Source organism: Micromys minutus (assembly GCF_963924665.1).
Source record: "Micromys minutus genome assembly, chromosome: 23".
NCBI classification, from domain to species: Eukaryota; Metazoa; Chordata; class Mammalia; order Rodentia; family Muridae; genus Micromys; species Micromys minutus.
Genome location: NC_137958.1, coordinates 47,477,569 through 47,487,198, shown reverse-complemented (window position 1 = coordinate 47,487,198; position 9,630 = coordinate 47,477,569).

Sequence of the window (9,630 nt, the reverse complement as noted above, 5' to 3'; positions counted from 1 at the left end):
GGTTGCAAAATATGCAGTGGACTGGACCCTCCTACATCAATCATCAATACTAACATTTTTAAAATGTTCAATAGACTTATCTACAGACAATATGATAGAAGTTTTTTTCTAATTGAGGTTCAAATTCCCTGATAAGTTAAGTTTGTGACAAGTTATAAAAACAGTACCCATTATGTGGGTAACCAATCATATTATTATTGGATTGAGGACCGCTCCACAGGAAGGAATGCCTTGTTGCTACTGTAAACCTCAATACAAATCATGGCTCAAGATGGAGGTCATAGGTCCTAGAAGAGAATCTATTCCATTGTTTTGATAAATTGCTATTGTGCCAAATTATCTTCTAAAAGCTTATGTTTTCATACTTAAATTAGGCCAGTTATCAACTCTAGATAGAGAAGTTTTATTCTGTTATGGGTAACAGTTAATATGGGGACTCATAACTAGTCAAAGTGCTCAGAATAAATTCCTGTTGTGTGCCCAATTTAGAATGAAATATCTTCACAAACCCCCTTGTCAAAGTACAAGAGAGATCATGAAAAATGAAATACAAAGACTATCCAGAGCTAGTAGATATGGAGAAGGTCTGTAAAAATTGTCTTTTGGAAATGATGTGACTCTTGCACCGATGAGCTCAGGACAGCTAGGGTTAGTCACATGAGACCTTCACAAGATTAAGTCAACAAGACCAATCAGTAATACAGTAGCTTCAGTGTGTTACAGAGAATCAGTGAGAGAATATAGAGGTGAAAGAGGTGCTGAGAGAAGCCTCGTAAGTACAGAATGAGGACTGAGGGATACTATGATCAAGATATATTATCAAATTTGTCACAGAATAAATACAACATTTTCTAAGACAAAACAAAATTTAAGAGAAATTCTGTGTTACCTTTGCAGAATTGAGTAATGAAGAACTCTGATTACCAGGGGAAAAGTGAAGCTAGACATATCTTGGAAATATGAATATAATAGAATCTCTGTAATATTAATAATCCATTTTTAAGCCTAATATATACTTTACTTGAATGAGTCAGAAAGAAATTCAAGATTGCAGAACCCTCGGGAACAACAGGGCTTATTATGGAAAAATATGCAGAAGTGTCTGTTAATAGAGATTTCTGATTATTTGAGAAATAGACTTTACATTTAAATATAAATTCTGTTCATGCAAAGTGATTTATAAGAAGAATTCTATGCATCATCCTAGAGAAAATAATAGAAATAAATGTTTAAAGGTCACTTTCTTGAACTCCAGAATCTTCACAATAGAATAAATTAAGACTATTTTCTAATTTCAAAACTGCATTCTTATTTCTGCCAATGCCAGAAACTTTATCTCTGCTTTCTTCTGCTTCAGGCCAACAAGACAACAAGAACAAGAAAGAGTATACACAGCAAAGCCACAGCATTGGGATAAAATTAATGGATCTTCTTCACTCTTTAGTTTTGCAGCCAACAGCCTATTCCTCTTCTGACATTTTACAGTGTGCGTTCCTTAAGCCAAACAAGTAACACAATGCTTGGCTCACTGAGTTCTTATGAGAAGGAAGTTAGGCAACCTACATGAAGCACATACTCACTGCACATGCTTTGTACCCTGAAGATGCTCTCTGTTCTTGTCCATTTTAACTTTTAACAGATATCAACAGGTGAGATCCCATTTTCTCAGATTTACTGGACAGTCCTGTTATGCTTTTTATATTGTTATGTTATATTATATCATAATGAACTATCATTTTCTAATGTCTATTTTCCCACATGGGAAAACAAAGGAACAGATACAAATTCTCTAGTCTTTGCTTGCTGTCATGGTTCTTGTGGTGGAAGCTGCAGGGATCCATGTAAGGCAGGATAAACACTGTGCAGCACTAGGACGGCTCTCAGTGCCTGTCTGAACGTTTCCTCTAATCATAAATATGGTCCCCTTTCCCATTTCTTCTCTGAGCGTTTTCAACTCTCAGTTCCTGGGCTGCATACATTTTGCAATCATTCTGGTCACTGAACAAAGCCATGAATATTTTTAAATGGCTTTTGTGTTTCTGATAAATTTATTTTCCATTTCTTTACCACTGGCACCTATATTTCTATATATTTGTTAACCGCTGGTCATCACGAGTAACTGTACTACGTCCATCATGTTTCTATTAACACACCATATGTTGCCGGAAAGCTTTGCTACAATTGGGCCTCAATTCATTGACTATGTTTGAGTATTTTCACCAGAACAAATGCTAAACAGGCAGGTAAAAGCTCAGTTATTGAAAATATTTGCTACTTGGTCATGTGACCTTAGTTGTCCCCAAGACATACATGATGAAAAGAAAACTGATCATGCAAGTAGTACTGTGACCTTCAGACTCATGCCTTGGCATGCATGTTCACATGCACACGCACATACACAAACACACACACTCAACGTTATAAAAAGCTTTGAAAAGTTTAGTAAGATTAATTGCATTGGGGTCAAATATATTTTAAACTAATTAAAAAATACAGCTGAATTTACAAATAAATAAATAGATAACCCAGGCAGGTAACATATCATACTTTATCTGTAGAACAGAGCACCATTGTTTTGAGTTTCTTAAGCTAAAACTTTTAATTTTTTCTAGGTCTACAGAGTACTGTTTACCTTCAGCTTCTACAGGATTTGTTGTCCTGCTTTTCACTTTATTCAGCATACTATGTCCCAGTTTCCATGTGATAAGCACTTATCCACTGGTTTCATATTATTCTGTATTTCTAGTGTTTTCTGATACTCTAAGCTAATAAATTACATTTAATTGTGTTTTACTTTGAGATTATAGTTATATTTCTTATTCCCTTCTCTCTCTCTCTCTCTCTCTCTCTCTCTCTCTCTCTCTCTCTCTCTCTCTTTCTTTCTCTGTATATATACAAAAACCAAGAATAAAAATAATTTTATTGGATATTATCTGTATCAGTTCAGGTGTTATCCCCTTTCCACCAATCCCATCCTCCCTCCACCATCCATTGCCTCCATGAAGATGCTTCCTCTCCCAACTACCCTTTTCCCATCTAAGCACTTTGGTGGTCCCAAAGTTCTCTCCTCCCATTGATGCCCGATAATGCTATCCTCTCCTGCATATGCACCTGGAGCTATGGCTCTCCATGCGAACTCACCAGTTGTTGTTTTAGTCCCTGGGAGCTGTGGTGGGTTTGGTTAGTTGATAATTTTGTTCTTCCCATGAGGTTGCAGACCCTTTCAGTCCTTTCTCTAGCTCCTTCATTGGAGTCCTCATGTTATGTCCGATGGTTAGCCTGTAAGCATCCTCAACTGTATCAGTATGGCTATGGCCGAGCCCCAGAGGAGGCATCCATATCAGGCTCCTGACAGTAAGCACTACTTGGCATCAGCAATAGGCTTAGTGGCCTGATGTGGGATGAATCCCCAGATGAGGCATTTTCTGGATGATCTTTTCTATAATTCCTGGTACTCTATTTGTCCCATTATTTCCTCCCATGAGTGTTTTGTTCTCCCTTCTAAGAAGGACTGAGGCATCCGCCTTTTGGCTTTCCTTTTCTTTGAGCTTCATAAGTTCTCTAATTTTTTTTCTTGGTTATTCAAATCTTTCTGGGGCTAGTATCCACATATTAGTGATTGCATACCATAAGCCTTGTTTTGTGACTGGGTTACCTCACTCAGGATGATATCTTCAAGTTACATCTATTTGCCTATGAATTTCATGAAGTCTTTGTTTCTAATAGCTGAATAGTACTCCATTGTGTAAATGTACCAAAACTTCTGTATCTATACTTCTGCTGAAGGACATTTGGGTTCTTTCCAGCTTCTGGCTATTATAAATAAGGCTGCTATGAACATTGCAGAACATGTGTCCTTGTTACATGTTGGAGCTCCTTTTGGGTATATGCCTAGGAGTAATATAGCTGGGTCCTCAGGTCCAATTTTCTGATGAACCACTAGACTGATTTCCAGAGTGATTGTACCAGTTTACAACCCCACCAACAGTGGAGAAATGTTCCTCTTTCTCCACATCCACACCAGCATCTGCTGTCATCTGAGCTTTTGATCTTAGCTATTCTGACTAGTGTGAGGTAGAATCTCAGGGTTGTTTTGATTTGCATTCCCTGATGACTAAGGATGTTGAGCATTTCTTTAGGTGCTTCTCAGCCGCTCAATATTCTTCAGTTGAAAATTCTTTGTTTAGCTCTGTACCCCGTTTTTTAAAATTGGATTATTTGATTCTCCAGAGTCTAACTTCTTGAGTTCTTTGTATATATTGCATACTAGCCTGCTATCAGGTGTAGGATGGTAAAGATCTTTTCTCAATCTGTTGGTTATTTAAATGTTAAAAATATAGCAACGGAAATAAAATATTAAAGAAAGGACCTAAACTGAGGAGATTTTATCAAAAATTATTAAAATATAAGGAAACATAAAGTGGAGATATATGAAATAATTATCCTAGCAAGTGAAAAATGTTACTTTCTAATGAAGAATAAATACGTACAGATGATGAGGGAAAGCAAAAGCGTAAAAAAAATTTCTCAGAACACAATATTTATCTTTTCCTAAAAAAAAAAAAAAACTCATTCAGTCTCCATGATCGTAAAAAAAATGAGTAACATAAAGCCTAGAATAATTATGACATTTTTTGAAACAAAAATCAAGCCAGGTGGTGGTAGACAATGTCTTTAATCCCAGCACTCAGAAAGCAGAGCCAGAAAGATTGCTCTGAGTTCAAGACCACGCCCTCAAAGAAGTTCTGCCACACCTGTCTGCTGTAATGTATGCTGCCCATAGAGAGAGGTGCCAAGTATGTGGCAGTGTAGGAGTAGGAAGTAGCTATTATTGTGATTATAGGAAACCTGAATTTTGAATACTTGTAACTTCATTTTATTGGACTTAAAATTTATAAATAATAGTTTTCTGAAAAAAAAGTACTGGTTTAAAAAAGATTGGAAGATAAAGATCCCTATAAAGATGTTTGATGAAATTTTACCATATGCAGTTAATGTTTAGTGCAATTATTTTAGTTTATATCACTTGAGAAATATGTGTGATTTATTTTTACCAGATAAACTAAGTTTTAAAAGTTTTGCTTCATCTGGAATGGTTTTCCTGAGGATAGACAATGTATGCACCTTTAATTAACATACATCAGACAAGGATCATTTTAAAGTCTGTTATAATGCTTTATTATCTAAGAATATATAGTAGAAAAGGAACGACTGTGAAAATTGGCAGAAAGTAAGTGAAAAAGTTTGTTAGCTGATGATAAAAGGAAAGGCTAAAATATAAAGGCAGAAACAAGGTTACAGAGATGTGCCTTCAGATTGTGCCTCACTGATTATTTTCATGTGTTAGGCCTCCACATAAAGGCTCTTTTGTTTTTCTTATGAACCATTTCATGACCCTGGGCATGCCCTGATTTGACTGCTGTATCTTTCATGAATCAAGAATTAAAGCATACTGGCATTTTATTAAACATGAAAGGAAGTCATTGTGAGGGAGAAAATAAAACGGTTTTCACAAAATTGAGACCTATAAATATCTACTTCCCTGGATTCAACACTGACATAGGATGTAAATAAAATACTCAAAAATAATTTTGTGTTTGTAACTGTTAGTGGTGTATACTATAGCAGTAGTTAGATATGGTGTATAGTATACTCAGTAGTAAAATATGTTACTATACTTATTATAAAAACAAAAATATAAAGTTTTGAGAATTTTTAAAAACCATTTGAGCACAATAAGTATTAAAATCTATTAACTAGACCAATGCAGATTTAAAGAGACATCTCAATTTCAGTGGTCATTATACTATTTAATATATTCAAAGAAACAATTCAAGTGCTCCATCAAATATTTGACTAAGAGGAGATGTCCTATTTCTGGCATGGGAATTTTGTTAGATTGCCTATGAAACTTAGGGCAAGCATTATAATCTATGTGATGTAATTTAAGTGTGTGTGTGTGTGTGTGTGTGTGTGTGTGTGTGTGTGTGTGTGATCATAAAACAATGTCCTTTTTAGCTTTTTACATGATCTCTAGTATCATTTGTCCCTGCTTCCTCTTGTTCCCTTGGTAAAATTCCCCTCTTCCCATCTACAGTCCACTCACTTCCCCCATTACCCACTGTATACACTTGAGTCCTACCGTTCTTCTTTCTGGATAGAGCTGCTTCTCCTCTGAGAATTCTCCCCCTTTCCCAGTTCCCGTCTGCTTTCTTGGCTTCTGCAGTCAGCTCAGGTTATAAACCAAGCTGACAATTTGAAGCTAGGATACACAAATGAGAAGGTGCATGTGGTGTTTGTCTTTCTGTGTCTGGATTACCACACTCAGTACACTATTTTCTCGTTCTATCCATTTACTTGCAATTTACTTGCAGAATTCATGATTTCATTTTTCAGATAAATAAAACACTACCTACCGGTCAATCCATGGATCAGGTTGGTAGTATATCCCAGTTATTGTGACTAGAGCAGTACTGAACATGGACTAGATACCCCCATGAAATCACAACGGTATGGTTGCCTCAACACGCTCTGAACGATGGCAGTACCAGTTGCCGTGCAATATGGAAGTGGGAAATTTCAGAGTCATGCCCTTACATAGAAGAGATATAGGAGGCAGGTAATATCTGATGACATAGGAAGAGTCAGCTTTGTCTAGGCATGAGCTCCCTGGTAGGTTATCTAATCCCAAGTGATTATACTGAAAGTAAATGTAAATATGAGTGACATTAAGTGGACTTAGTAGATTTCCTATGCACATATATATATATATATATATATATATATATATATGTATGTATGTATGTATGTATGTATGTATGTATGTATGTATGTATAGGCATGCAGGAAGGGCTAGAGGAAAAATAAATAGGAGTGGTCATGATTTAAATACAGCACATGTGTATGAAGTTCTTACAAAAGAAAAGAAAAGAAAAGAAAAGAAATCCCAGTCTCTGGTTTCTAGCCTTTCAGGTAGTGTAGATCATGGGCATTCTCTCACAGCATGGACCTCAAGTTAAATCAAACATTGGTTGGCCACTCCCACAAGATTTTTGTCACCATTGCCCCAGCATATCTTACAGGGAAGGGGTCAGATGTAGGTGCAGGCTTTTGTGGTGTTCAGGTTTCTCTTTCATTATCCTGTAGTGAGTTCTCATGCCAAAGAGACTGAAATATAGGGATGACGACTCCAGGCAGGCATCAGCTCAACTTCTTTACACTGGATAAGTTGTGTGGATGTCCTCCTCTGCAATGGAGACCTACTGTCAAGTTTTCAGAGAGCAGCAGCCTGCATTGTTTAGGGATCTAAATGGGACCTCCTTGGCCAACAATTCAACTGATTGTAACTCAGTGTCACCACTGGAAACTTGCCTGGTTACAAAAAATGGCCAGTTGAGAATCCGTGTGTTTCATACTAGGAGTCCTCACTAAAGTGACTCTCATGAGTTCCAGGAAGTTTCTTCCTCTATACAAGGTTACCACACTGGCCTCACAAATGCCCCACAGTCCTAGCTGTCCCCACCTGCACTGCATCCCTTCATCTGGTCCCCTAAACTGATCCCCGAACTCCTGTCCCCTCCCACCACAATCTGCTCATAGAATCTATCCTATGTTCTCTTTCCAGGGAGATCCATGCTTTCCCTATGAAGCCCTCTTCTTTATCACAGGTATCTTGGCCTGTGAATTTTACCAGATTTGTCTTTCTACAATTAAGATGAGGTAGCCAAGAGAACTAGTATAGAACCAAGCATGATTTTAAAAAAATGAAATGATTTCTATTGCTATTCTGCTATATTCACAGATCACTTCCTTGTTGAGCCATGAAGAGGCTTTCTCTGGGAGCTGGGAACAGTGCCAGAGGTCCATCACCAGACATTATCCAAAGGCAGAGTGTAAATTGGAGGACTCCATTGTGTGCCTCTCCTCAGAGATTGGGGAACACCACAGAAGAAGAGTAGGCAAGACAGAAGGAGTCAGGAGGAGTAGAGGACACCGGAAAAGCAGGAAAAGCATGGGCATCAGAATCACCTAAACAGGGCTGATAGGAGCTTATCGAGACTGAGTGGCAAGTATAGGGCACTCACAGGTCTTCTGCTTTTATGTTTGACTTAGTGTTGCTGAGAGACCCCCTAACAGAGGAGTGGGTGTTTCTCTATTCTTCCTGCTCTTGAGATTTTTCCTCTTATTGGGTTATCTTGTCCATCTTCAATATAAGGGCTTTTGCATTGTCGCATTGTATCTTCTTTTGTCCTGTTTGGCTGTCATTTCTTGCAAGTTTGCAATTCTCTGAAGAGAAAACAAAGGGGAGTGGATTTGGGGAGAGGGAAGGAGAGGAAGAACTGAGAGAAGTGGAGGGAGAGGAAAGACTTCTTGGAATGTATTGCACAAAAGAAGGATTGATTCTCAATAAAATACACTTATTTAAATATAGAAGTAAAGAACTGTATTATGTAAATGGAGTATAATATTATTTCATCTTATAAATGTGTGTGTGTGTGTGTGTGTGTGTGTGTGTGTGTGTGTGTGTGTGTGAGCACATAAATAAAGCATAAAGAGAAAGCACAGATAAAGAGATTCTAGGAAGTAAATAAGCAATCTCTAAGACAGACGCCACGTGATTCAAGCTATCTATACTATCTAGTCCCATAGATTCAGAATATACAATGATATTTTATGAATCTAGAAGTGAAGGTAAACTTATGAACTTATTGGTTCAATGGTTGTAAAGTTCCAACTATATGATCAAAAGGTTCTGGAGATCTGCTAAATATCATAGTACATATTATTAACAATTATAATTTTAAACATGTTCAGAATCCGTAGAAAGTGTTTTTACCAGATGCTGGCAAAGGCAAGAGGCCATCTTGCTTAAGGTTATAACAACAGAGTTGCTTTACTAAGTCCAAACTCACCAAATGATACAAATTAAAGAAGTATGCTTCTTCATGTAGCAATTAAAGCTGAACATAGCTACTAAAAACCTATGAAAATTCACAGAAGGCCATACAATGTTTAGGTATATTTAATAACTTCATTTATATCCCAGACGAGGAGAATTAAACTCTTGTTATGAATGATAGTACACCTTTATTAGAAATAGGAATATCAGCTCAGAGCTCTCATTGTCGAATACCGGGTTTATTCTCCATGGCTGTATATTTCCTGACACAGAGCCTGCTTTGTTCTTTTTCAAATGTAATCTTTTTGATTATTAAAATCTTATTTAAAAAGACTTCTTGAGTAATAGAAATATTTTGATCCTAATTGGAGATACAAAGAAAGGAAAGGTGGCTGGTGTGTTTGTTCTACCAAAACCCTGGTGACAGAGCCTGGTACCCAAGCCATACACAGCACTTTACACAAGTAAGGCTTGCTTCATGACTTCAGTTTCCAAAGTTGGGAAAGGCTACAAGAAACAAACCTGTGTCATCACTTAACTCAGTTTATAGAGGCCAAGCGTGATGGTCTTAATGATGAACCAATGCACTCTAAAATTAGGGTTTTAACCCGGTGCACTGATGTCACAATCTCTAGCTTAGCTGGGTACTCCTCCATTCCTGCCTATGCTGTTTTGTATTTGATATGGCTTGTTTTGGGATGACTTTGAATGGCTTCCACAGTTACATTTTT